Here is a 27,891-nt window from a genome sequence, read left to right as displayed (position 1 = left end):
TCTGCAGTCTCCGTGGGGGTGGAAGATTATGAGCCTGGCTCTGAACATCATCTGTCTCCAATCCAAAATCACTAGGTGTGAAATGGAATTGCTCTGGCGGATCTGAGACAAGCCTGTGGGAGGGCTGGGGGATGGAACACAGGCCTCCTGATGTCCCGGGTCACCCTGACTCCAGGCTCACCGGGGAGGGGCGCCAGCCTCCCTCCTCCCCCACTGCACGTTGACCTTGGAGGACCCCACCAATGGCCACACGGGTCTGCACAACTCATCAGCTGGAAGTTTCACTTCTGTGCCTACACTTTGGAGGGGTGTTGGCAATAGGGGCAGAATGCTGGATGTGTGGAAACCAACCGACTCCAAATTCAGAAAATGAACCCAGAAAGAACACTTGCCTTGATGGTGCAACTCTTGTTTGCCTACCATTTGACTTCTAGCAGGAAGTATTTTTAAAGGGTATTTTTCTCCCTTGCTGGCCAGTTCCTCATTGAGAAATTCTCTTTTGTGACACTTGGACATCTTAGCTCCCAAAGTGATGATTGGGACTTTTTTTTTTAATTTCCACTTCTAGGTTTGGATTCACTTCTTCATTCATCTGGAAGAGCAGAAAGGATTTCCAAATGCTTACAGAATGTCTCTTTTGAGCCCCGAAGACAGGCCTTGTCCCCAGACCCTGACTGTCACCTTTTGGAACCACATGGCACAAGATGGGATGTCTCCACCTCCTGTTCCTCTCCCCTGACCCCTACTCCCACACCCGGCACGGTTTATCAGCACCCTCCATGTCCCACCATACGTTATGAAGCAACATGATAAAATCTCCTGCTAGGTTTGGTAAGAAATAGAGTGTAACCCGATGGTGAAACCGTAATGGGCTTCAGAGCTGAAGGGGAACATGTTGATGCTGGACACTTCCTTACTCCCTGCCCTTCTTGGAGACCAAGAAAACAGAAACTATCACCCCTTATGGCAGCCCATCAGCAGGGTCCCTCTGAACCCTAACGCTGCGTATTTGCCCATCACCAATCTTCCAGGCCCCTCTGGGCTTCCATCCTTTTGATGATGACAGAGTGTGAGCTCCTGCTTACTCTGCTAGCCTCGCCTGATTCTCCTTCACTCAGACTCGACACTGGGCAGCACCAGGCTCCTGCCATGCCTTCCACAGGCTGTTCTGTCTTTGCCTCATGGTATTTTCTTTGCCTGGGATGGCTTCCCCCCCGCCGCCCCAGATTTTATCCAGGAAGATCCTCCTTACACTGGACTCACCCTGAATATCATTTTCCAAGCCCCAAGCTCCATGGCACCCACTTGGAGCCCCAAGCTTCCCTCTGCCTCAACATTCACCACCTTGTGTTGAGAACATCTGCCCTCTGGTCTACCTCTCACCTCTGAGTTCTGGGAAGACAGAGAAACCATGTCTGGCTTCATCCTGATTCCCGGAGCCGCCCAGCACAGGGACTGGCATATCGTGGGTGCGCAGAGGAGCACCTTCTAGAATCTGGCTCAACACCCTTCATTTGCCTTCATCCTCTAAATAGGCATGTGAATTGGCCCAACCTGGGCCCAGAGAAACAGGAACTTAGAGACAAGTGCAAAGTGACCAAATCCCCTAACCCACCATGTGTCGGGTGAGAAACAGAGCAAGCAGCCCAGAGCAGGCACCCCAGGAAGATATCGGTGGTGGAAGTCCCCAGGGCAAGATGATTCCAGCAGGGAAGCAAGTGGCCCTGTGTGGTAGAGGGTCCATGGGTGGTTCCAGACCATACATTCCACCAGAAATTCCAACTGTGGAGCAACTTGCCTTTGGCTGAAATCTTTCACCCTGGTTAAAAAGGAAAGCCCTGGGCAAATAATTCTAAGCTATCTTTATTTCTACAGCTTTCTTTATAACCATAAACGTTCTGCTCTACCAGAACCTGAGTCCATCATCTAATTAATTTCATATCAACTCTCTGAGATTGGGATCATTTTCCCCATTTTATGAATGAGGAAACTTAAGTAGAGAAAAATTAGGTTGCTCAAGATCCACACATCTCAGAAAGTAGAACTAGAATCCAAACCCAATTCTGGTTGGCCCCATGGCCCTTTCTTTTACCCAAAAAGTTAAACTACCTACTTGAATAAGAGAAAATTCTCCAAACAGGAACCAGGAGACCTGTCATGTGACTTTGGCCTGGTCATAATCACTCTGGCTCCTGATTTCCTCATCATTTCCCTATAAGTTACACTTGGCTCAAGACACATTCAACATCACTTCCTCTACAGAGCCTTTCCTGACCACTCCATGTCATAGTCAAGGGCAGCTAACCAATCCTTCCTTTGGGCTCCCACCAGCCTCTCTGTCCCAGCACCTATGCATCAGTAAGCTATCGCTGTGTAACAAACCACTCCCAAACTCAATGGCTTCAAACCAGTGGTCAGAAAACATTTTCTTAAAGGCCCAGATAACATATATTTTGGGCCTTGCAGATTATTGGTCTCTGTCTCCACTCCTCAGCTCTGCCTTTATAGCTCCAAGAAACTCTAAACAATACATGAATAAGTGGGCACAACTGTATTCTAATAAAACTTTATTTACAAAAACTTGTAATCAGCTTACTGATCCACAAGCCATAACTTGCTAATCCATGCGTTGAGCAATAAGCATTTATCATTGCTCATGAGTTTATGAGTTGGCTAAACCAACCTACTCATCTGAGCCAGGCTCAGCTGTTCTTGCCTGAGCTCATTCATGCATTGTGTTCAACTGTCCAGACGCCTGGGTGTTAGCTGGTTTAAGATGCTCATTGCATACCTGGTAGTTGGCCTGCTCTCAGTAAAGGTGATAGAGATGACTGGGCCATGAGTCTCTTGTCATCAAGGAGGCTATCCTGGATTTGTTTTCTTAGAAACTCTGCAAAATCCCTAAAGATGGTGGAAGCACACAAGGTCGGTTGAGGCCTAGGCTCAAAATTGGCACACCACTACTTCTACCACATTGTATTTGATAAAGCATATCACAAGAGCAGCCTAGGCCCAAAGGGTAGGAAAATAGCTTCAGCCACCTAATAGGAGAAGCTAGGAACTCACATCACAAAGAGTGTGACTATACCATGAACCAAGGCATTGTGACCAGTCATTCCACCATACACAGGTGCACCTGTGTGTGTGTTACATGTATGCCTCCCCCTTTTTAGACTATAAGCCCCTTAAAGATGGGTTTCCATATCTTATTCATCGTTGTGTCTCCAGTGCCTATCACAGGGCCTGGAACAAGTCTATTTCACTGTAAAGAGATCTCAAATCCATCCATCTCCATCGTCAGCACCTCCACTCTGGTTCAAGGTATTGTCAGCTCTCACCTGGCCCACTGCCATTGCCTCCTGACTGCTGGGGTGGGGCGGGGGGGGGGGGGGGATGGTTAACATTTATTGGCATTGGGAAAGAGTTTACATCCACTGGAGTCAGAAAACAAGGCAAATGCTGAAGAACACCAAACACTTGGGGGGGGGAAAGTTGGAGGTTTCTACTAACTAATACAGGGAAATAGGGCAGAAAGGGAAGTTTGGGGATGCTGGTGCTCTGGTCATGACTCTGCTCCGTGTTGGTCCTGGTGCAGCTCCTATCAAGACAGCTGGGGTCAACGATGGCAGGAAAGTCCAAGAACTTACACAGGGAGCCCACATGGCCAGCCAGGAGCAACACGGCTTCAGCATTGAAATCAGCACCCAGCTCTGCTTCTTTACTTTACAAATAGCTTAACCTTTCCATGCCTTACTTCATCATCCGCAAAATGGAAATAAAAACAAATAACTCACTCTCATCACCAATATGAAACTCAGAATGAAAGAGTTTATGTACAGGATGTTGTGATAAGAGCTGCCACTCATGGGGCACCGGGACACATTTTACATGCTGTAGCTCATTGACTCCCCACCATGACCTTCATAAGGCAGGCGCTGCTGCTAACTCCAGCTTACAGATGAGGAAGCAGAGGCTCAGAAATGTTTAACAACTTGCCCAAGGTTGCACAGCTAGTAGGACGTGGATCTGGGATTTGAGTTCACTCTCTTTTGTTCCAGAGCCTATGCTTGTGATCACTCAACACACTCAACAAACTCCAGGTGATGTTATTATTAAGGCCCCCAGTCATCCCCAAGGCCAGGCATGCCTTCCTCTTCCCTTCCTGTCTACATGCGCCTGGCCAAATGGCAAAAGAGAGGCCCGTGTCCCGTGCTTGCCTCTGCCACCTCCTCACCCGCTGACCTAGAGCAAGCAAGGTCTGAAACTCAGTAGTCACCCTTTCCCTAAAATGAGTCTAATAATTCGTTCCACCCCAGCAGATCATCACAGGGAATAAAACCAACGTAACCAACCACACATTGCAAGTTACCCAGCAATGCCTAAATCGAATGGACTACGAGACAAAGCACTTCCAGCTGAAAGAACATGGACACTGGAGGCCCCAGTGCTCACTGAGGAGCTAGCTCCTGCAGAGCGGACCACCCCTGCCCAGAGGCCACCTTATTTATGCAATGATCGACTCACGTCGAAAACTCGAGAGGCTGCATCTGCCCTCAGAGCAGGCCCAGATGATACTTTCCTCTTTGCTTCACTGGCTTCAGGTTGGTGTTTTTCTTTAAAAAAAAAAAAAAAAAGTTTGGCAAGGGATGTTGTCCCAAAAACTTTAGTGGTTTGGTTTTCTTTCTCCTTTTTTTTTTTTTTTTTTTTTTGATTGCATGCAACTTCAAACAATGGCGTCATTTACAGGCTCCAGGCGGCCTCCTGCCATGGGTCCCATGCTGAGCTCTGCTGTCTAAATCGTTGGCTGTGGCCACTCTGACCTTGAAACCGCCGCTCTCCTCTGAGGTCGGGTCACGTGGCATCTGAGCGCTCAGCAGCCTTGGAGTGACAGTGTGGACTAGCCAGAACGCTGATTTTCTATTTTAAACTCATCTGTTGTTATTAAGTGACCAGTGGTACATTTTTCTCTTTCTTCCCAATGAGTCTCCAAGATTCTCCATGTTAAGCTCCATGGCTCTAACCCTCCCACTCTTGATTCCTTATTCTGGGAGATGTCATAAATAAGGTTGGCCAAAGTCCACTGCCCTTAGGTGTGTATAGTGGGCATAACACGGGTTTTCTGCCCTCCTGGATTCCTGGAATTAGGACACTTTATGTTAAGACAATATTTTGGAGAGGAGATCCATTCCACCCAAAAGTCATTTACACTAGAGTATGAATTGGCCTTTTTAACAGATCTGAAAGCAGTTTCTAGATGGAGAAGGTGGAAAGGATGAGACTTCTGGGAGTTATAAGTGAGATGAAATACTACAGAGGGTGGGAAAGGGGTAGGAACAGAGGATTGTCAGATGCTGAAAATGAACTTCACCTCTGTCATGAATTTGCCTTGTGCTGCGACCATGCCAAAGATTTACTCTGAAAGGAGGTGGACATCAAAGAGCACACCATATTGTGTATGAGATTTATCTTTATTCGCATTATCCAACAAATTTTATATAGCACATCTGTGTGTTAGGGGCTGTGTCTTTACAAATGTAGACTAATTTAATCCTCACAACAACCACGTTAGGTAAGTATTATTACTATCCCCATATGACAGATGAGGAAACTGAAGTACAGAAAAATTGAGTAATTTGCAGGACATCACACAGCTTCTGAGGGGCAGGGCTGGAATTCAAATCCAGGCAGTTTGGCCCCAAAGTCCATGCCATTAACACCTAAGCTATAAAAGCAAAGGTACACAAAGCCATTGGTGTAATTTCATTTTATTTTTTGGGCAACTAAATGAGTAAACTCCTGTGATGAGTAAGTCATTTCAACATTCAACTTGAAAGGCATCATCAAGACTTCAGAACCAGGAATCAGAGAGTGGCTTCTGAAATTGATGATGACATTGACTAATTCATCTTTCTGACTCATTCAACAGGTATTACCAAGCAGCCTCTATGCCTTTGGCCAGACACCGAGTAGACAATCATTAGTAAGATGGTCATGGCCCGGCCTGCTCAGAGCTTACCATCTGGACAGCACTCGGGCCTCAGCTGGTAATTGCAATACGGATGGCAGGTGACAGGTGTGGGCCAGCTCACTCGAGGAGTCCCGGGATGCAGAGGGGAAGGTTTAGAGAAATGACATCGATGCTGAGCCCTCACAAATGAGCAGGAGTCAGCCAGATGATGAGGCAGGGGCAGAGGGAGCCAAGCAGAGAGAGCCCATAAAAAGTCCCAGTAATGATGGTGAGCAGGATGGTTGGGAAAACAGAAAGTTGAGTGAGGCTGGTGGGGGACTGTGAGGAGAGGGTGGGGGGCTAAAGGCGGACAGACAGCACAGCCAGATGCCAGAGGGCCATGCGGCCCCTAGTGCACCACTGAGGCTTACCCTAAAGTCAAAGGGGAGTAGACCAGGGGAGGCACGCGGGGTCTTTAAGGCAGGGAGGACCCGGTAGAGGTGTGAGCAGGAGAGGACCTACAGGCAAGCCGGAGCAAAAGACTCGTCTCTCCCCCCAAACTGGGCCTCTAGATCTGTGGGATGATTGCAGAAGACTGCGCCTGATCACCACAAGTTAAATATAACAGTTTACCACAGGCGTCCTGCTTCTCCTTGAAACAATACAGACTTGGCAGAGAAAACACGCCCATAAAAGAAATAATCTCCAGCAAAGAGAGAAGCCAAACTAAAGAGTCTCTATGATTACAGGCTAGAAGACACGTGTCTCTGGTTAACTTTCATTTCCCGGAACCCCATCAGGACAGGACGAAAGGGAAGACCCACGGGGTCACGTTCAGTAACCTAAGTGATGCCAGGGGCTTGTCCCGCCCCCACCAGGGTGTGCCAAAAGCTCCGTCCCTCCTCTCAGATCCAAGGAGGCCTGGGCCTGCCTCCTGTGCACAAGACAGTTCTCCCCTTAATCTGCTGATATCCATTCACCTTCCCTTTGCCACTCACATCGTGCTTCCAGTCCCGTCCCTGGGGGCCTCCATCAGTCACGGGGCGGCTCATCCTGCTGGGATTGCCCATGCTCTCGCCTCCTGTCCATGGACCTGGCCTGCTTCCTAGCCCGCTCTCTGCCGCACCGTGGGGCAACTGATATTGGAAGCCCTTGGATGCAGCCACCAAGCTGAGCAAACACGCTACCTTAGATCCTTAGGAACCTGTAGGCACAGCCCATCCATTTCCCCGACAAGCTTATTTTGAGTGCCTGCCAGATGCAGGGCACTGGAAACACAGGGATGGATAAGACCCATTCCTGCCCGTGAAGGGAGCCTAGCCTCATAGAGGAGGGGAGAGTTCTTCCGTTGAGCTCTCCCTCTTGAAGACTTCTTAAAGCCTGACACCCAGGTACTGGCACGAATAGAACATCACCAGGTGATGGTCGGGGGAAGGTATTCCAGGAAAAGAGCGCATACAAGGTACTGTCTCAGCCTGCTCTGCCATGAGGGCAGATCTCCCCCATCAGTGCAAAAGAGAACCCTGGCGCTCTGCTCCATCTTGAGCTGCTAGAGACTAACAGCAACAGTAATAAGAGTAACTGTGTTCTAGACCAGCTCTGTCCAATAGAATTTTCTGTGATGAGGGAAACACTGTATATCTGTGCTGTCTAGCATACCAGCCACTAGCCCCCTGTGGCAAGTGTGCACTTGAAAGGTGGCTAGTGCAAGGGATGAACTGATTTTTTTTTAATTTTAGTTCATTTAGAAAACCACATGTGACTAGTGTATTAGACAGCACAGTACAAGATATTGTGTTAAGTACTTTATGGGTAATAAATTAATTCTACTGTTGGTGGGAATGCAAGCTGGTGCAGCCACTCTGGAAAACAGGATGGAGGTTCCTCAAAAAGTTGAAAATAGAGCAACCCTATGATCCAGCAATTGCACTACTAGGTATTTACCCCAAAGATACAAATGTAGTGATCCGAAGGGTCACCTGCACCCCAATGTTTATAGCAGCAGTGTCCACAATAGCCAAACTATAGAAAGAGCCTAGATGTCCTTCAACAGATGAACGGATAAAGAAGATGTGGTATACATATACAATGGAATATTATGCAGCCATCAAAAAAATGAAATCTTACCATTTGCAATGACATTGACGGAACTAGAGGGTAATATGCTAAGTGAAATAAGTCAATCAGATAAAGATAATTATCATATGATCTCACTGGTATGTGGAATTTAGGAAACAAAACACAGGATCATAGGGGAAGAGAGGAAAAAATAAAACAAGATGAAACCAGAGAGGGAGACAAACAATAAGAGACTTTTAATCATAGGAAACAAAGTGAGGGTTGCTGGAGGGGGCAGGGGTGGGGGGAATGGGGTAACTGGGTGATGGGCATTAAGGAGGGCATGTGATATAATGAGCGCTGGGTGTTATATAAGACTGATGAAGCACAGGCCTGTACATCTGAAACCAAGAACACATTATATGTCAATTAATTGAATTTAAATAAAAAATATTATAGAATGAGAAAAATGTTATAAAAATTAGTTAATTAGTTCTAATAATGAACGATGAGATAAGCGTGATGATCATCTCCATTCTGCAGATGTAGAAACTGAGGCCCAGATAGGTTAGATAATTTGACCAAGTCACTCAGTAAGTATAGAGCTAAGATTCAAATCCCAGAGACCAAGCCTGGAAAGAAGAAATAATTCCCTCATTGTACTTTCATTTGTTCATTCACTCCAGAGACATGTATTTGTGCCCGTTGTGAGTCACATACCGTGCTATGTGGTGGGGTATAGATGTAAATGGGATAGGGCTGTTGGCCGGGGGAGCAGATGATCTAAAGAGGAAGACAGACAAACTAAAGGAAACCTTCACACCAAGAGACACCTACCATGTTCAAGGTCACCTCACAGAGCTAGCGAGCCCTCAGCTGGGACCGCTCACCCAGCATTGCGATGTTGGGGGTGGGGGCTCTTGGAGATGAGTGGGACTTCTGTATTCACAAACAGAAGCCCTGGCCAGGTCCCCTCACTCCTTTCCAGGAACCCCTTCCCCAGGATGAGGAGTGCCCGAGAGGAAAGAGGTGGGCAGACTCGGGGAGGAGGGATAAGGTCACCCCTGTCTAATGAAGCTCATGGGACACTCAGCAACTTGAAACTGCCTGTGACATGCCCTCAGCTGTCCATATTACCCATTGGTACACCATTCAGACTGTGGCTTCCAGAACTTCCCAAGATTTGCATCGTCCAGAGCCTAACCTAGCGCCCCAGAACAGGCCTTCAACAAAGGTGTGGAGCTTTACCATCAGCTAGAGCCTGTTCAAGTCCCGGCTCCACCACACAGTGGCCGGGTGACCCTAGGCAAGCTTTTTGTAGCTTTCCGAGCCTCAGTTTCCTAATCTGAAAAGCTGGGATAATAATACTTATTTTCTAGGTTTGTGACGAGGATTAAATGTGTATGAAGCCCCTGATATTTTGCAGGCTTTTAATAGATGGCTACTATTATGAAAATAATTACTGATTAAAGCTAAAAGTAGACCACACCCCCTTGCTCCCCAGTCCTTCCCACCAGGGCATGGAGGCAAAGGGAGGAAAACCAGAGTGTGGAAAGTGGCTGAGTGTGTGGCGACCTGGGATCCCATCTAAACTTGATCACTCACCTGTGTAAATTGGATGGGTCCTATCCCCACTCTGGGTCTCAATTTCCTCCTCCGTAAAATGAGACTATTAGCCTAGACTTGGAGATCCTATGAGCAAATGCCTACTGGAATAGGGCAGCGACAAAACAGAAAGGAGCTAAGGGAAGCTAATGTAGGAGCACCTACCATTCAGTCCCTGCGGACAGTCGCCAGATGGGAATGTCAACTCACTGTTCCCAGATATTCTAATTTTCATCAGAAGCTGGACATCTGGATGTTTTGTAAAGAATCTTGAATTATAAAAAAAAAAAAATAGTAACTATTTGCAGCTTTTAATCTCCTCAAACACCATAAAGTTAAACAAAGCAGGTCTTCAAGCCAAGGCTAATCCAACGGCTGCGATTTTGGCACCTGCAGGCCGGATAACTTCTATGGGCAGCGATTCTGCCCCCCACCCCCACCCCAACTCCGCTGCCCCCTTTGCCTGTTTCTGAGAAAACACATCTTTCAGGTCCCCTTTTCAGTTCCTTCCCCCATGTGCGTCACAAACCTACGAGGCCTCAGAGGGTGCCCTGCTGAGGCCCAGGACTCCCTAGAACCCTACAGAAATGCGTCCTAGCAAGTTCTCCTTGCATTTCCAGAAGCCTCTGCACCTCTCAGTTCCCAGTTCCAGTTTGTGACGACTGATTTCCTACACTGACCTCACTCCCCACTTCACCAAATGGAAAGGGTTGATGAAATCATCATTTCAGCCCCAACATGGTGGAGCAGGTGTGAAAACCAAGGCTGAGCTGAGAGCCAGAGTGTATTAAGAGCCATCAACATGCCAGGCACTGTTGAAAGCATGAGGTGGATGTTCACCTACTTAATCTTTGTGGCAAATCTATAAGGCATGTGCTATTATCATCATTTTGCAGGTGAGAACAGAGGTTCCAAGAGGATAAGTAACCTGCACGAGGTCGACCAGCTAGCAGGTGGCACCACTGAGACCCAGCTGGGTCTGGATCCAGGCCCCCACGCTTGTAAGTTCTGTCCCTTCTGATGCTGAAATGCATGGTCAGTCCCCACCTAACCCTTCACAGCCTCCCCATCCCAATCAGGAGGAAGTCCAGCCTCCACGGTTGGGTCTGTCTGATCCGATCCAGCCCTGTTCCCAGGCATCATGCCTCTTTGTGGAATCATGTGTGCCTCTGCGCCTTTGTACATTCTGACCTCTCTGCCTAAGATGCTCTTCCCTCCATTTCCTGACTGGCGAGGTCCATGACTGACCCTTCAAGGCATCTCTCTGTGAAGTCATCCTGGATCTGAAGTCTTCCTGCATCTGCATGGCAGGTATGTTTCATCATTGCAGGGCTCCCATTGGACAAGCACCACACCGTATATTTGTCTTCTTCATGGGACTAGAAACTCCTTGAGGGCAGGGCTAGGGCTTACTCATCTAGCCCTGACAACACAGCAGGCTCAATGCATACTGTCCAGGGAGACCTACTCCGAACCCCTCCCCTTGTCCTGCCTGTACTCCTTTAATGTTGGGGCTCACCTGACCCCAGAGGGACCCAAATACCACAGCTGGGGGACACTGTCATTGCGTCCACGAATGGCATCACCCTCTATCAACTTGCCAGGACTGTCACAGCAAAGGACTATAGACTGGGTGGCTTAAGCCACAGAAACTTATTTTCTCGGGATTTTAGAGGCTAGAAGTCCAAAATCCAAGTGTTGGCAGGTGGATTTCCTCTGAGGCCTCCCTCCTTGACTTCTCCTGGTGTCTCCATGGTTTTCCTTCTGTGTGTGTCTGTGTCCTAGACTCCTCTTCATATAAGGACACTAGTCAGGTTGAATTAGGACCCATCCCAATGACCTCATTTCACCTTAATGACCTCTTTAAAGGCTCTGTCTCCAAATACAGTCACAATCTGAAGTTAAGACTTCACCACCTGGACTGGGCGGGGGGTGGGGGGCAGGGGGAGGGACACAATTCAGGCCAATAACAGACCTCAATTTCCCTCCTTCTTCCTGCTTCCCAAGGTAACCCATATGCAGCTAGAATCATTAACAATCAGTCTGGAAGAGCCCTTCATGCGCTTCCAGCCCAAAACTTTGTATTTCACAAGTGGGGAAACTGAGCCCTACAGAAGGAATGTACCTTGCCACCAAAATCACCCAGCAAATTACATCAAAGCTTCTGACAGTTGGCCCAGGGGTCTTCCTGTGATCCCCACATCCATCTGTAAATACCATTTTTGCTATTTTAAGAACTCTTCTCACCTGCAGAGCAGATGATAGGCTGATGGGAGTCAGGAGCAGATTTCTCACCAGTCACTCTCCTCCCTGGTCCTGATCAGTGAAGGCCAGGCCTCTAAAGTTATTTCCAGACACCTGTGAGGTGTCCACAAGATGTCCTGGTCACTCAGCTTGACCTCAGAGCTCCCAGAAAGCGACCTTGATTAGAGTATCAAGTGTTTGATTTTTCTCCTTCCAGTTCATAGAGTGTCCATTTAAAGGGCCCTCTTGCCACCCCACGTGCTTCCCAAGACCTGAGAGACACCGCCAATTGCCCTGGGGGCCTGAGGAACAGCCCCTGTACCCCTTGTCCTATAGCCACTTTAAGCCTGCACAGCCCAGGCCAGGGCTGCTCACATATGTCTAGTCCAGTCCTTTCCAGAACCACCCTCAGTGCATCTACATTGAGAGTCTTTCCACGGCTCCAAGTGCCTGCAAAAGAAAGTTTGTCCTCCCCAAACTGCTTGGGTTCAAATCTTCTCTCTAGCACTTTCTAGCTATGCAATTGCAGAAAAGTTAAATAGCCTCTCCGCAGGGCATAAGAGCAAGACCTTCCTTATAGAATTATATGTATTAAATTAGTTCATACGTGTAGAGCACATGGAGTAGTACCTAGAATATATTCAGCCCTATGTAAGTATTTCTTAAATGTGTATATACGTGCTCCCCATTCCACCCAACACAACAACAACAAGCTTCCTTAAGAACCTACAATGTACAAAGCACAGTTCCTGGCAGGAAAGGGTTTATGGATGCAGGTATACTTGATGAGGGCCTTGAAGGCTAGGGAGAAATTCGTGGGGTGTGGGGGGAGTTGGAGTAATGCAAGTAAAGGGAAGATGGTGAGTAGGGTCAGCGGGCTTAAGAGCCCGTGGTGTTGGGCAAACACTGGGTGTGGCTAAGGCTCTGAACAGAAGGGGGAGGTTGTAGGCCCTGAGGCTGAAAGGACAAGAAAACCAGATCTTGGAAAAGTGGGAGGCTGGGGTGACAGGCCTCGGGCGTGTGAAGCACCAGGAATGCACCACATATATGCCCCTCACTGGGCCTTGCTTCTCCTGGTCTTGTCCCTGCTCACACTGCCACATTTTTTCTCTGTTCCAGCTCAGCATTAGGCCCAGGATACAAAACTGCATAGGATGTATGTAGTCTCTGCTCTAGAAACGAGCACAAAGTCAAGAGGAGAGGGGGCAGCCAATTAGCCAATTCAAGAGTGGTTAAAAGGAAGAATGAAACCCTGGACGTGGAGCAGCTCCAGCTGAACATGGGAGGTCAGGGAGGGCTTTCCAGAAGACGGGACACGGGAGCACAGTGGTGAAGGGCACCTGAGCCTTTGCAATAGGGTAAGGTTAGGAATGTTCCAGTCTGTGAGAAGGCACCAGAGCGTGAAATGCAGCCTGGCATGGCTGGAGCAAAGGGCACATAGGGGCCAAGAAGCAAGGGACAGGGCTTTGGGGGAGGAAGGGACCAGAGCCAGTGGAGCTTTGCGGGACAGGACAAGGAATAGAATCGCACCATCATCCAGGAGTTAATGGGCTCTAAGAGGTGGCTTTGTGGGAGAGGAAGGGCATAAACAGAGCTACATTTTAGAGCAAACCCTGTAAAATTCCCCCAGCATCGGAGCCTGAGATAAGAAAGTGAGTGGGGGTAGTTTATGGGTGAGGTGACCCCAGGAAGCAACAGTGACAGAGTGAGGAGAGTGAGTGGGGGATGGGAGTAAGACTAGAAGGGGTGTGTCCCTGAGCTGGTCACCTCTGGGAACAGCAGAACTCGGTCCTGCTGGAGACCCTCTGAGAAACCATTAATGACCTCCCCATTGTCACCAACTTTCAGTCCCCATTGCTTGAAGGTTGCCTTGGGAGGCATTAACTCTCTCTCCACCCATTGCTCTTCCAGGCACAGAGGCTGACTGGCCTTCCCCTGACCGTGGTTTTGAACAAGCCTTGCATGTTTGAAATAGGACAGTTATGGCACGCATGGAACTGTCCTCGCTGCCGTGCTGAAATCAGGTGGTCTAAGGGAGGCGTGTGGGGCACAGAAATATCTGCAACTACCTCCTGGGATTAAGATGCATCCGTGAGAATTACATTCCATTGCAAATAACAGAAAAACAAACAAACAAAAATAACAGTAGCTGAATCAAGTTAGATATTTAATTCACCCTTGCACTGAAGATGTCCAGAAATAGTGGCTTATGGCTGGTACACTTTGTGAAGGGCATTCTCCCAGCTGTGGAAGGCCATCCTCCAAATGGCCCAGTGTAGCCGTTAGAGCTCCAACCATCAGAACCATGTTTTCAGGCAGCAACATAGAGCCAAGAGGAAGAGGAATGCACCCTCTCCCTTTTAAGGAAACTTTCCAGCACCTTCGACATGACACTTCCACTTACCTCTTCTTGACCAGAACTTAGGCACATAGTCATTCCTAGCTGCAAGAGAGGCTGGCAAATGTTGTCTTTTAGATCATTGGCCATGGACATAACCAAAGTGGGCATTCTTTAGCTAAGAAGGGAGAGAGAATGGACCTTCAGAGGCAGCTAGTAGCTGGTTAATTTGGAAGCTGTCATAATCCAGGGAGAGATGAGAAGCGTCCAAGCAAAGGGAGCAGCCGGGGGTGGATGGAGAAGGAATGTGTGTGTCAAACGTCTGGGCGTGGATTTGGCAGGACCGGGTGAGTGGTGTCGAGGGGAAAGGAAGGGCAAGAGTCAGGAATGAATCCCAGGCCCTGGCTTGGATGACGAGGTGAGTGGAGATGCCATTAATGCAGGAAGAAAATATGGGAAGATACAGTTTGGGAGAAGGCCATGAGGTCCTCTGTGGTCATGCTGAGTCTGTGATGCCAGAAGGACATTTAGAGATGTCCAGGAAGTAGACAGTTGGGTGACCAGGTGGTCAGGACAGAAGTCTTGGCATGAGACAGCAATTTAGGGGCATTAGGCATTGGAGCCGAAGAGCCCTCAGGGTAAGAACACAGAGAAAGGGGAAAGAGACACATACAGCAGGCTGACATCAGAGTGTAAGGAGCACGGGAAGAGTGACATCAGAGTGTAAGGAGCATGGGAAGTTGGCCTTGTGAACTGCATCAGAGGGCAGGAGGAGAGTCAGGGGTATTGATGACCCTGTTTGGCTGTGTCCCTCTGTGTAAAGCCCCTCTTGTAACCATAATCTCTGGGTTCTGATCACCACTTGGCCTTCCCATCAGGCCTAGATTGGGTAATGTCTCCCTGATATTATTCATGCTAGAGTGCTGCACCGTTTCCTGGTACATTCTTCTAATCCTTTCATACTTTTGTAAAGAGTGCCTTCATTATACTCTCCTTAATTACACAGATAGATGACAGATGATAGATAGATAGATAATAAATGGATAGGTAGATAGATGGAAGGATGGATGGATCGATGGATTAGATGGATGGGTGGGTGGATGGATGGATGGGTGGATTGGATGGATGGATGGATGGATGGATGGATGGATGGATGGATGGATGGATTGGCTGGATTGGCTGGATGGTAGGTAGATAAGTTGCAAGGGAAGATGAGATCACAAGAGAAACTGGGAAGCGACAGTGGGGGAGGTAGGAGGAGAACCACAAGTCAAAGGAGAAGTGAACTGTGTCAAATGTGACCCCCCCCCCCCGCCATTAGTTAAGAGAAGGGTTATGAGACATCCATTGGATTTGCCACAAGAAGGTCACTGATGACCTTGGTGAGAGCAGTTCCATGTGTTGTGGGAGAAGCCAGATTGCAATGGGTGGAGCTGGAGAAATGAGTGGGAGATGAGGAAGTAGAGACAAGTGCTTTCTCCCTCACCTCCCCCTACAAAGCCTGGCTCAAATGTCACCTCCTCCACAAACTTTCTCTGAACCTCTGTTCTTCTGTGCTCCCTGAGCATCCAGTTGCCCATCTGCCACAAATCATGGCTGAGCTCCCAGGGTCAGGGCCTATGACTCTGGACATACACAATGTCATGAGAAGAGCACTGGACTTAGAGTCTAAAAAACATGGGCTCCAAGCCGGAAAACCCATCCAGCCTACCTCCTCCAACTTCCTGAGAAAGAAACACCTTATCTTGTCTAACTTGGTCAAGAACAGGTTTTGAGGCCCTGTCCAGTGCTCACAGCCCCACACTATGGAGGGGTGCCCCTCCAGCTGCCATCCAGTTGTATGGCCTCCTACCAGGTCAGTATCCAGTAAAAGGCCACAGCCTGCCCTGCCACTGCCTTCATCTGCTTCCTTAGCCATGAGAAAATGTAGGAGTATCCAATGGTCATGGACATCCCTCTTTCCCACCATCTCTAGGACTGGTCAAGGCCAAAGGCAATCTCTGTTGCAAAATAATAGCCAAATTATTTCTGGGGGCTCCCTAAGGAGCCCAGCTGCTCCCACCCCACCAGGCTGGGCTGTCACTGCCTAGACCTGTCACTCTTGGGTGAAGTCAGCTCAGCCCTGCCTGACCACTGAGGCCAAAACACCAGCCAGGGCTCCATCACTAGCCAGAAGAATTATCTCGAGGCGGCCATGAAGCTGACCTTTATGGGCTATCTTTCTGTGTAGAGGGCTCTGTTCTAGAATGGTTCTTTTATCACCTCGACCTTTACAACAGCTGAATGAGATCTGTGCTATTTCTCTCACTTTATGAACAGGGACCCAGAAAAGATCAATCCCTGGAATAATTGGCATCTTCAGATCCAAAATCTCTCTCCTTGGCAAAATTATGAAAGAGGCGAGCATGAAGGAGAAGGCAATGAACACTTTTTCCTGGGCACTTTGTATGTGCCAGGAGCATTGTCCTATTGGATCTTTACAACAACTCCCGGCAGAAGCATATGTTACGGATGAGCAGCCTGAGACCTGGAGAGAGTAAGGGTTGCCAGCGGGTCAGGACTGAAGCCCACACTATGATTTACACCAGGCCACTTCTTCTGCTTAAATCTGCTTGAATTTTCTCAGCCCTGCAGGTAATGTTACTCCATTACACAGATGAGAAAACTAAGACTCCGGAGAGTCAGAACACCTTGCTTGAGGTTGCTGTGTAATTTGTGAGATCTGAGGGCTGGGCGTAGGGCAGCAGAGGAGGGAATGAAGTGGGGAGCTAGGATTCAAAGCGGGGTTTCTGACTTTGCAGCCTGTTGGACAGGCAGGCAGGGAAGACGGGATTGGGGAACAGAAGACTTTTCTCTGCCCCTCAGTTGTGCATGGCCTCTGTGGTTTTTACACCCTCCCCCCCGCTTTTGGACCTTCAGCATAGCTTTCCCCCTCTCCCCCACACACTCCCCACCCCCCAACTCCCCAGCAGGCTTGGTACCCAGCCGCGAACATGGTGGCGGGGGGGGGGGGGCCAAGGAAAGCTTCTTGGAAGAGGTGACATTTGAGCTAGGTGTTGAATGATACCATAGGTATGGCCATCTATCACACAAGGTGCCAAGCTCTACACCTGATCCAGAAGAAAGATAAACAGGACACAGTCCTTGCCCTCACGAGTTTCAGCCACCTGCGAGGGGACCGTTCCCAGTCTCATCCTCCGACCTAACCTTGCTCCTCGGGGGGAGAAAGAGAAATAAGAGGAAGCATGGGCATGACAGTGCTGACCGCCGCACACCTTCCCAGCTCCCTCCACTGGCAAGGCTCCACTCGGAGCCCTTGTGAGGTGTGCGGCGGACAAAGGATGGGTTGGCTCCTTGGAAAGTGATTCATCACCTTTCACAGAAAAGAAGCAGACTTTCTTGTTTTCTGCACCCAAATCAAGGTCACCTTTGTGCACTTTTGCCCTTTGGGGTCTCCGGGGTGATACCCAGTCTGGAAATCTATGCCTTTTGAGACTTCAGACCTGTCCATTCTCCTGCTCAGTAGCACCGACCATCGCAGCCCAGGGCCATCCCCCAGGTCCTGCCTGCGGAGAGACCCTTTCGTCCCCACTCAGGATCCTGAGGACCCGTCCCCACCTCCCATCTGTAATGACAGGAAGCCCAGCACCTTGAGGTTTTCAACCAAACACCTCCCCATCTTCCCAAAACTGAGAGTGGCCCATTCCCAGGAAAGGAGGGTGTGTCTGCCTTACCCAGGGAAACATCTGGGAACCATTCAGAGAGTACTTAAATAAACCCAAACGCTTTGGGGCAGCCATCCGAGTAGTAACGTGTAGTGGAGGAAAGCGAATACACAGATATCAGAGTAGACAGATGGGGATTCAAATTCTGACACCAGCGAGGTGCTTGAGACCTTGGGGACCCTTCCCTTCTGAGCCTCTGTGTTTCCCATCTGTACCACAGAGGTTGGTTATCATGAGTGTTGCATATCGGATGCAGTAACGCCTCTCGGGGCTGTGTGAAAATGGAAGCAAACAGCACAGAAGTAAAACGCCTGCCCTCTGTTTCGATCCCCATTGCCTGCTTTCTGCAGCCAACTTTGTTACGTGATCCTACCAGTCCTTCCACGACCCTGCGCCTGGACTCAGCATCCCCAGTGCCCTATGACTGTGGAGGTACGTCTTTCCGGACTTCCATTGTTGGGCCCCTTCATCTGTCATCCCTGGACAAATGTCTTTTGCCACTACATCAAATTCTTTTCAGGTTTAGAGATAGGATTTCTCATGGTCGGCTCAGGTCTCAAGGGCTGAGAGCCTGGGCTCCTTCTACAGTGGCTGACCCTTGTCCTCTACAAGGTCCACAACCTCCCTAGGCTAGAAAGTACCAGGCTCCTGTTCCCAAAGAAGGTTCAGCTGATACCGCTGTCTGCACAAAGGTCCCTTAGGGGTCTCCCAGATGCTAGCTGGAGCTATAAATGGTTACGTACTTTTATTTCCACCTCTAATCCATAAACTTGGCAAATTGTAGCGAAGACCACGCAACACCTCGTGACCCCGTTGCCTGATGGTCATGGAGTCTGTAGGGTTCTTCTCCCCACCAGGTCTGGTCCTCACATGTAAAAACAGGGAGAATACTAGCTGAAGAAATCAGCCCTTTGGACTCCACTCAAAAGAAAGCAGCAAGATAAAGTTCAGAGAAGATGACCAGCTTACTGGGGTCACAGAGCAAGTGTGAAGCAAAATCAGGCTGAACTTCTCCTCTGCATTCCATCTGCTCCCACAGGCAACCCACCTTCCCTCGGAGATTCTCCCGTCCCTTCCCTGGACCCAGGACACCAGAGAAGTCACTGACTTTTGTACTATCTTACATTCTTATCTTATGTTCCATTTGACAAATCTTGAGACCCTCGACCTCAGAAGAACCAAAGAAGCTTTTTCTAAAGGGCGGAGGCCTTGGCCCCACCCAGACCCATAGGCTAAGAATTTCCCAGGGGGCTTCCAAGCAGGTCTATTCCTGAGAAGGGCGGTTCTGATGTGGAGCCAGGGCAGGGAACCACCACATCTAAAATTAATCATAGGAAATGAATAATGAGCACCTACTAGGTGCCAAAGCAGTGTCACCGTGGCTACCTCTGCCACAACCCGCCAAAGCAGGTTTCTCAACTCCACTTTCTGTAAGGAGGGGAAAGCTACAAGACACCGAGGGGCTTCCCAAGACACACAGTTGATAAGAGGCAGAACCAGGCTTTGAATCGGAGTCTTTCTGACTGCAAAGCCCACACTTGCCTGAGCCCTTGATGTGTAGTCCTACTGTGTGACAGCCCTGCGCTAACGGACCCCAGGGATAGGGGACAAGTCAGGCTCACGACCGGTCTAGGAGCCCACACCTGAATGGCAGTGGCTGATACATAAAAGTTGACTGACACACAAAGCTGCCTGAGAAGGATAAACAGAGGTTCCAAGGGCTAGGAGAGCCCAGTGGGGGTGTGGGGGAGACACTGGGGGACGGGGGGTGGGAATCAAGGAAAGCTTCTTGGAAGAGGTGATGTTTGAGCTAGGTGTTGAATAATACCATAGGTATGGCCATCTATCACACAAGGTGCCAAGCTCTACACCTGCTCCAGAAGAAAGAAAGATAAACAGGACACAGTCCTTGCCCTCACGATACTGGGAGTCTAGCACTCTGCCTTCTCTGAATCTCCCATCTTTCTCTACCAACCCTCCCTCCTCTCCTCCCTCTTCCCCTGTCCCCCCCTCTCTGCTTCCTTTCGTGCCTCAGCTCCCCCCTTGGCCCTGCACAGTGAGCCCGGCCTTCTGGGTCGTCCAAGAAATGGGGTGCTCCAGGCCCAGAGCCAGGGAGGAGAGAGGCACGTGGGCCCTGCCCAGGCCAGGGGACAAGGAGATGAGCTTCAGAGCCATAGAGTGAGTCACAGTACACAGACACTTAAGCAATGGGGATAATAAGACACACTTCCCTGGGAAGTTGGGGAGAGCGATGAGGTAGGAAGGGAAAGTGCTTTGAGCTTCTCGGGAGAAAGAACCCATAAACAGATCCAAGGTATTATTACCCCGGTCATTACCTGCCTCAATTAAAGGGGTACGCATCTAACTACATGAGGAATCATTAACTCGTTCTGCAACCCACACATGGTTGTATTTTTAATATAATTTCATTTTTATTAACAGATAAGACTGTGAAATATCCTGCGAGTCATTCTGACATGTTAATACTCCCCTTCGGCCTGGGTGGGGTGTCCTCCCTCCCACGGGGCTAGGAAAGGGTCCGGGCCAGGGAAAAGAGGCTGAGCCTCCCTTGGTACTCCAGCTCCCCAGCCCCAGGTCCTCCTCAAAGAAGTCTGGAACCATCTCTTGGTCCCTGAGCCCATCATCTGAATCGCCCTTCCTCTTGGCCCTCCGTACCTTTCCCTGCTTTACACGTCTACCCACACCTGCCCAACCTACCCTTCCATGGTGGGCAAGGAGGATGGGTGAACTACTGGGTGCCAGGCAGTGGGGGACCAAAGCTCAGTTATACACAGTCCTGCCCTTCAAGCAGGTAAGCGCACCAGGCCGGTTCATTCATTCACCCAGCTAGCTAGCTCTGAGCCCTGGGCTCTGTGCCCAGTACTCAGAATGGCAGGTGAATGACACATGTCTCCACCCAAGGATACACACCTGGGAAGGGAGACAGACACCCCCCCCCAACCAACCACAGAAATACCTACAAATGTGTGCTGTAATAAAGCAATGCCCCCAAGGGCGGGGGAGACTCAACAGAATAATTAAGTCTGCCTTCGAGTAGGACTGGCAGGAGCATGCCCAGAAGGTTCTCCAGAGGGAACAAGACATGAGCTAGGCCTCAGGGTGCTTAGAGAAGGAAGGGCATCGCAGGCTCAGGGGACAATGCAAGCAAGACAGACATTGGTGTTCTGGGGCGGGGTGGAGGGGTGCACTAGGGCTGGGGAGGTGAGGCGTTTGGGAGAAAGGATAGAAAGGACAATGATGTGGCGTGGGGGTGACAGGGAAGGGCCTTGTCTGCCATGACTATACCAACAGGCAGTGTCTACAGAACCAACCAGGAGCCAGGCCAGGGCAAGGCACTTTCCCAGCAGCAGCTTCGTAAACCCTCACGGCCGCCCTACCTAGGCAACTCTGTGACCACCCTCTCTCCACTGAAGACACGGGCTGCCCAGCTAGGGGAGGAAAAGCAGGCTCAGAGACACCCTAGCATTTAATGCCAAATAAGGACTTTTTGAGGATGGAAGGGGAGTTTAGTCAGAGGGAAGAGGGGCCGCAGGCTCTTTGGGGTAAAGTGATGGGGTAACTGGGGGACACAGGATAACTGAGGGGCATCGACTACTGACGAGGGCAATGGAGGAAGAAGGTACAATAGGCCCCCCGCCAACCCCCCCGCTGCAGGGAGCAGGCTCTGCAGCCACAAGCGGCCCAGCGCAGCACAGAGTGCAATCACAAAGGGCCAAGCTGGAAATGACCTTCCAGAAAACCTACCCGGGAGGGTAGGACGTTCCCCTCCTAAATCATTTGCCAAGCTGCCCCATCGTTATGCTTCCTACACCCTCATGCAAGTCAATAGCATCTCTTTGCTTAGACTGCTTCAGATGAAGTCCAAAATCCCTCCTAGGGCCCAGAAGGTTCTGCATGACCTCTTCCTGGCCTGCTCCTCACCTCCCCAACCCTGTCTCCTTCACTCACTACCCCCGCGGCCCCCCTCCCCACCTTGACTTCCTATACTCTGGCCACACAGGACTTACTCAAGTGTCTCACCAGCGCCTGGCTCTTTCTGTTCCTGGAACTTCATGCTTGAAATAGTTCTTGCCATCCCTCCCACCCCCCCCCCCGTCCCCCAGGCTGACCTCCTGCCCTTATCCTTTAGGGTTCAGCCCTCACCGACCCTCCTCCCGCCCCCTGCCTGTCCCACCCTCCCGTGATGCTCTGGTCTTTTCCAGCTGATGTTTTCTTGCTTGGAATATTTGTTCATGATCGGCTCCACACAACTTCATAAACCAGACTTGTTCACTGCTCTGCTCTCCAAGGCTGAAACAGTGCCTGGCACAGAGCAGGGCTCGTGAAGTAGTTTTGGGGTGAATGAGTGAGGAAACAAGAGAAAGGATGTGCAAGCCCCACATTATACGTTCGTTAGCGCGTGCGGTTCCTCTGGCCTGGACCATCTCCTGTTTTCTTGCCCACGGCCCCCCTTAGTCCCACTGACTTCGAGAAGGCCTCCTTGGTATCTGTAATCAAGACAGAAGAGGAGACTCCGCTTAATGTCTGCGGTAGGACACGTTGTCTGAACATCGTGATGCTTCAGTAAATCCACCGCAGCTCGTGATTATGCTCCTCTCTGTCTGTGTAAATCTTGCCTCCCCTGTTACAAGACAGCTCACCGAGTCCTGACGCTGCTATACACAAAAATGGGCACCAGAGAAGGGAGGTGAGGGGTTCACATGCCTGAAAGTGAGCTCAGCCACCAGAAGGGGATGACGCACCGTAAAGGGTTTTGAACATGACATAGCATCATATAAATGCAGCCTAGCCTCCTTTCCTTTCCTGCACTGATCAAACACTCCCTGCACATAAGGGTCTGAGTTAGGCAGTATAGGAGAGAGAAAAGAAACTGAAGCTCTGATCCCTGGGCACTAAGTTTATGATCTAGTTGCAACATAAGACCTGATCATAAGCAATCACCATAGAAGACTATCAGCTAAGTGCCCAAAAGAACCCCACCTTCGGAATTCTATGTCTTTATCAGGGAATAATCCCCAAATCTGGCCCCATGCCCACGAGCACCTGGGTGCTCAGTTCCCTTTCTCACTGGGTGGTGTTCACTTCCACAGCACCATCCCCACTGGATCTCCTATTTGCATTGCCCATTTTATCTCCTCTGGTGGAGAGAGAGATACAGTGAGCTTGCCTCAGACAAAGTGCATGTTGCCAAAACCATTCCTGGGCTGTCTGCAGACTATCCTGCCTCCCATTCCTTGGAATTGTTTATGAGTGCTTGCACTCAACAGCCTGCCTCCAGCAAGTTCACCCAGTTGGGCAATGTGGCCAAACGGCCGTGGAGAGGGTAAATGCTAGCCCCTGGAGTCCAAAGGTTGCAATGAGTACTTGGAGTTTGTAAGCACACTTTCGAGATCCCTTAATGGTGAAGGCAAAGGTGTTTTAGCTATATATGCAGAGAGAGAGCCCTGAAACCATAGGACTATAGATGAGTCGGGGAAGGTGACTCTTGGCACTCTTCGGGGACTGAGACTCGGGAGTTGCCAAAGTTTCTCAGATTCTACAACCCCCACCTTGAGCTGCCTGGATGATGAAATATTCTGAAGAGCTTGAATTGCTTACACCGGTGAGCTGAGCTAAAACCCAGCACCCCAGCCTACCTCCCTGGTCCAACCCAGCACCCCAGCCTACCTCCCAGGTGATCACAAAGGACGAGGGGTGGGACCCGCTGTGCCCCCACCGACACTCAACAGACCAGAGCACAGTTCCCTTCCCCCAATGCTGCCAGTATCAGGAGGAGTTCCTTCACTTATTAGTTAACAAATGAAATGCCAGGTGGAAGCACAGTGTTGAAACAAAACTCCATGCTTCCCCACCCCGAGGCGTGACGAAACACTTGGAAGAGATCTTCACAGGCACTTGGCTCATGCCTGAGAGAGCAAGGGAGGTGGGTGCTGGGGCTGAGGACACCCGGGCCCGCAAGGTTTGCACTTGAACTAAGCATGCCACACCTCATGGCAGAGAGGCAGAGGATGGGCGGGAAGGGGACTTCGGGAAATTAGTGCAGCCGCGTGGGGAAAGCCCAGTTCGGCAGAGTCAGCCCTTGGTGGCCTTAGAGTCTTTGCTTTCTAATTGAGTACTGCAACCCAAGTCTGGGAGTCCTAATGGTTCCCTAAGACAGGCACCACTAGGAAAAATCAGGAAGAGAGGCCTGGTCACAGAATGGGGAGAGAGCGGAGAAAAAGGGGAGGGGGGAGAGAGGGGGAAGGGAGGGAAGCAAACAGAATGAAACCTTTGAGATTATGTCTGTAGTATTTCTGATCTGAAATAATCAGATTCCAGCCATTTCAAAAAAGTTTCCCAATGAATGCAATGGTGCGTGTGAATGTATGGGCAAGTATATATATACCTGGTGTGTGTGCACACCTGTGGGTATATTTGTGCACGTGTGTTTGTGTGTGAGCTCAGGTGAATGTGTGAGAATGTATGCATTTGTGTGGTGTGTGGGTTTGCGTGTGAGAATGCATGCAAGCGTGTGCATGTGTGTATGTACATGTGTGTGCATATTTGTGTGTCTGCCTGCGCAGCATCTCAGGTTGAAAACAGCTCTGAAATAAAGCCTCAGTAAAAGAGGGATCTTATCCTGCTCCGCTGCAGACCAACTGGGTGACCTTGAGCAAGGCATATCACCACACTGGGCCTATTTTCTCCCATGTTCTAACTCCCAAAGCAATGCCTGGTACATAATAATCACTCAATAAATTTTCACTAAATGAGCAACTGTTATTTAACGATAATGCTGCCTATTTCTTTGGGTTGAAGAAATGACAAGATGAGAAAGCACATGCATAACTATTCTCCGACTCTCTTCATGCTTCGCACATAATAGAAGCCCAATAACTGTGAGCCCTCCCCCTCCGCAAAATCAGTTTTTATCCCCTTGGTAGAAGGAGGGCGATGAAGGAAATGCTGCATAAGGTCGCACATCTCCTACAGCTCGCTTCCTTGGGCTGAATACCACTGACCATATTCCTTTTTATTTTTAAATTTTAATTCCCGTATAGTTAACATACAGTGTTATATTGGTTTCAGATGTACGATATCGTGGTTCAGCAATTCTATACATTACTCAGTGTTCATCATGGTAAGTGTACTCTTTTTTTTTTAAGACTTTATTTATTTGAGAGAGAGAGAGCACAAGAGTGCGCATGAGCAAGGGGAGGGGCAGAGGGAGAAGGAGAAGCAGACTCCTGGCTGAGAAGGAAGTCCCATGCAAGGCGGGGCTCTAACCCGGGACTCCAGGATCACGACCTGAACCGAAGGCAGCCGCTTAACCAACTGAGCCACCCAGGCGCCCCATAAGTGTGCTCTTAATCCCCATCACCTATTTCCTCCACCCCCTTCACCCACCTCCCCTCTGGTAACCATCTGTTTGTTCTCTATAGTTAAGAGTCTGTTTTTTGGTTTGTCTCTTTTTTTTCTCTGTTAGTTTGTTTTGTTTCTTTAATATATGAGTGAAATTATACAGTAATTGTCTTTCTCTGACTGACTTATTTCACTTAGCATTATATATACATATTTGCCTGCCACATTTTCCTTATCCATTCATCAGTCAATGGACACTTGGGCTGCTTCCATAATTTGGTTATTGTAAATAATGCTGCTGTATGCATAAGGGTGCATGTATCCCTTTGAATTAGTGTTTTTGTATTCCTTGGCTAAATACCCAGTAGTGCAATAGCCAGATTCTAGGGGGTTCTATTTTTAACCTTTTGAAAAACCTCCATACTGATTTCCAGAGCGGCTGTACCAGTTTGCATTCCCACCAACACTGCAAGACGGTTCCTTTCTCTCCGCATCCTGCCCAACACCTGTTGTTTCTTGTGCTGTTGATTTTAGCCAGTCTGACTAAAGGTGTGAGGTGAGAGCTCGTTGTAGTTTTGTTTTGCATTTCCCTGATGGTGAGTGATGATGAACATCTTTTCATGTGTCTGTTGGCCATCCGCATGTCTTCTTTGGAGAAATGTCTGTTCCTGTCTTCTGCCCATTTTTAAATTGGATTATTTGTTTTTTAGGTGTTGAGTTGTATAAGTTCTTTATATATTTTGGATACTAATCCTTTATCAGATATGTCATTTGCAAATATTTTCTCCCATTCAGTAGGTTGCCTTTTAGTTTTGTTGATTATTTCCTTTGCTGTGCAGAAGCTTTTTATATTGATGTAGTCCCAATAGTTTCTTTTTGCTTTTGTTTCCCTTGCCTCAGGAGACCTATCTAGAAAAGAGTTGCTACAGCTGATGTCAGAGAAAATTACTACCTGTGCTCTCTTCTAGGATTTTTATGGTTTCAGACCACTGACCATATTTTTGAGCCAATTTCCAGAGGCTTCTGAGTTCCCATTATGTTATATATTAGCTAGGCCTCTTCTCCCTGCTCTCAGTCAAGGATTGACAGCAATTCATTTGCAAGAATTAAATGCAAGACTGAATTTTAATGACTCAGAAATTTGAGGCCAACTTCGCTTTCAGTGACCTTTAAAGAAAGGAAGCCCAGTAGGTGACCTGGTACCTGTCCTTCCATCTGGAGGTATACTTGTGGGTCACAATCTTGCAAGATAGGAATAATTATCTTCATTATGCATTTAAAGGGACAAAAGCTTGAAGAGATCAAGTGACTGGCCCAAGGTCACCCTACTCACTCCAGGGTCACAGAGCTGCCTCCCAGCCCAAGTGATATTCAGAAGCTTATGGAAGGTAAGATCCCCTCACTCAGACAAACAGAAATGAGGTCCCTTGAGTTCTGAACCCATAAACATCTCAAAATCTCTGACTAGTCAGCCCTGGTTGAGTATTGGCAGATAGAGCCAGGGCCATGTGGCAATCAGAAAACTAGTCAGGTGGGACTGGAACAGTGCCTCTGAGGTATTTCACAAACACGGGGAACAAACACATTGGTGTCGCAATCCTGGCCACCCGGAGCTGCCGTGTTGGCTGTTTTTTGAGCAGGAACTGTGGATAAGGAGTTTGAAGGCTTGAGGGCTGAGGTCGCTAGGACTCCTTGATGGGTGGCCATCTTGGAGACTGCATCAGCCCTCAGGAGGCAGCTTTTCAGTCCCCAAACCCCTGATGGGTATAGCCAGATGGAACTGCTCCTTCCAAAGTGCCCAAGCTACTCCATACCCCTTAGCGGAGGCACCCGAGGCTTTCCATGCTCCAGAAGTAACCTGCATTTCCATCTTCTCCAACTACTCTCTCTGACAGACTCGAAGACCCAGACTCACCAGCCTTCTGACTGGATCCCAAACATACCTTTGGCTCCATCACCTCTATGCCCAGGAAACAGACCATCCCCTGCCCTCAAAAGACCTATTCATCTTGTAATCCTAAAAACAAAAGTTAATTAAGACCAAATCTCTTCTTAGCATTTCACAATGCCTTCTGGGATAATTAATATAACTGGTATGAACTGCTCCATAAACTCAGAGCACAAATATGGTCACATTCCACTTATTTTTCCAATTAATCTCCCAAGCACACATCTACATGAAAAGTCCAGCATCTCCCTCTGGAGGCTTCCTCCCTTCCCAAGAAATTGTCCCATAGCCCTGGGGACAGGCCAAGTAAAAACAAAAATGAGCTTCGCACATACCAGGCATAGAGGAACTGGAGTCTGTTCAGTTCAGAACCGCCGGGGATTCTCTCGGCCACGGATTCCTGCTACCACACAGTGTCACTGTTGAAACTCACGCCTACACAATTTCTTGGATACACGCACAGGCAGAAACCAAGCCCCTGACCAGCAGCCAGAGGCCCCATGTAGGGCTCTTCAAGTATGATTCTTACTCATTTTCTCATACTTCGTTATTTCCCAGGGCACAAGAACACAGCAGGAACCCCCAAGCAGGACTGATTCTACTCTCCACCCCAAACAAATTCCTTTCCCCTGGCCCATGAGCACCACGGGGAACTCTCTTTTAA

At 49.0% G+C, this 27,891-nt stretch overlaps 1 long non-coding RNA gene across 1 annotated transcript; it reads right to left on the bottom strand.

Moving 5' to 3' along the window:
- Positions 1 to 406: 406 nt before the first annotated feature.
- LOC113908384 lies at positions 407 to 27,891 on the bottom strand. The gene is made up of 5 exons (XR_003515462.1): positions 27,563 to 27,891; positions 9,776 to 9,879; positions 4,525 to 4,613; positions 2,792 to 2,901; positions 407 to 592 (listed from the first exon to the last, which is right to left on the bottom strand). It is a non-coding gene; the product is annotated as an uncharacterized LOC113908384 (long non-coding RNA).

This window comes from Zalophus californianus, chromosome 4 (assembly GCF_009762305.2).
Source record: "Zalophus californianus isolate mZalCal1 chromosome 4, mZalCal1.pri.v2, whole genome shotgun sequence".
NCBI classification, from domain to species: Eukaryota; Metazoa; Chordata; class Mammalia; order Carnivora; family Otariidae; genus Zalophus; species Zalophus californianus.
This window is presented reverse-complemented; position numbering and strand designations above follow the sequence as displayed.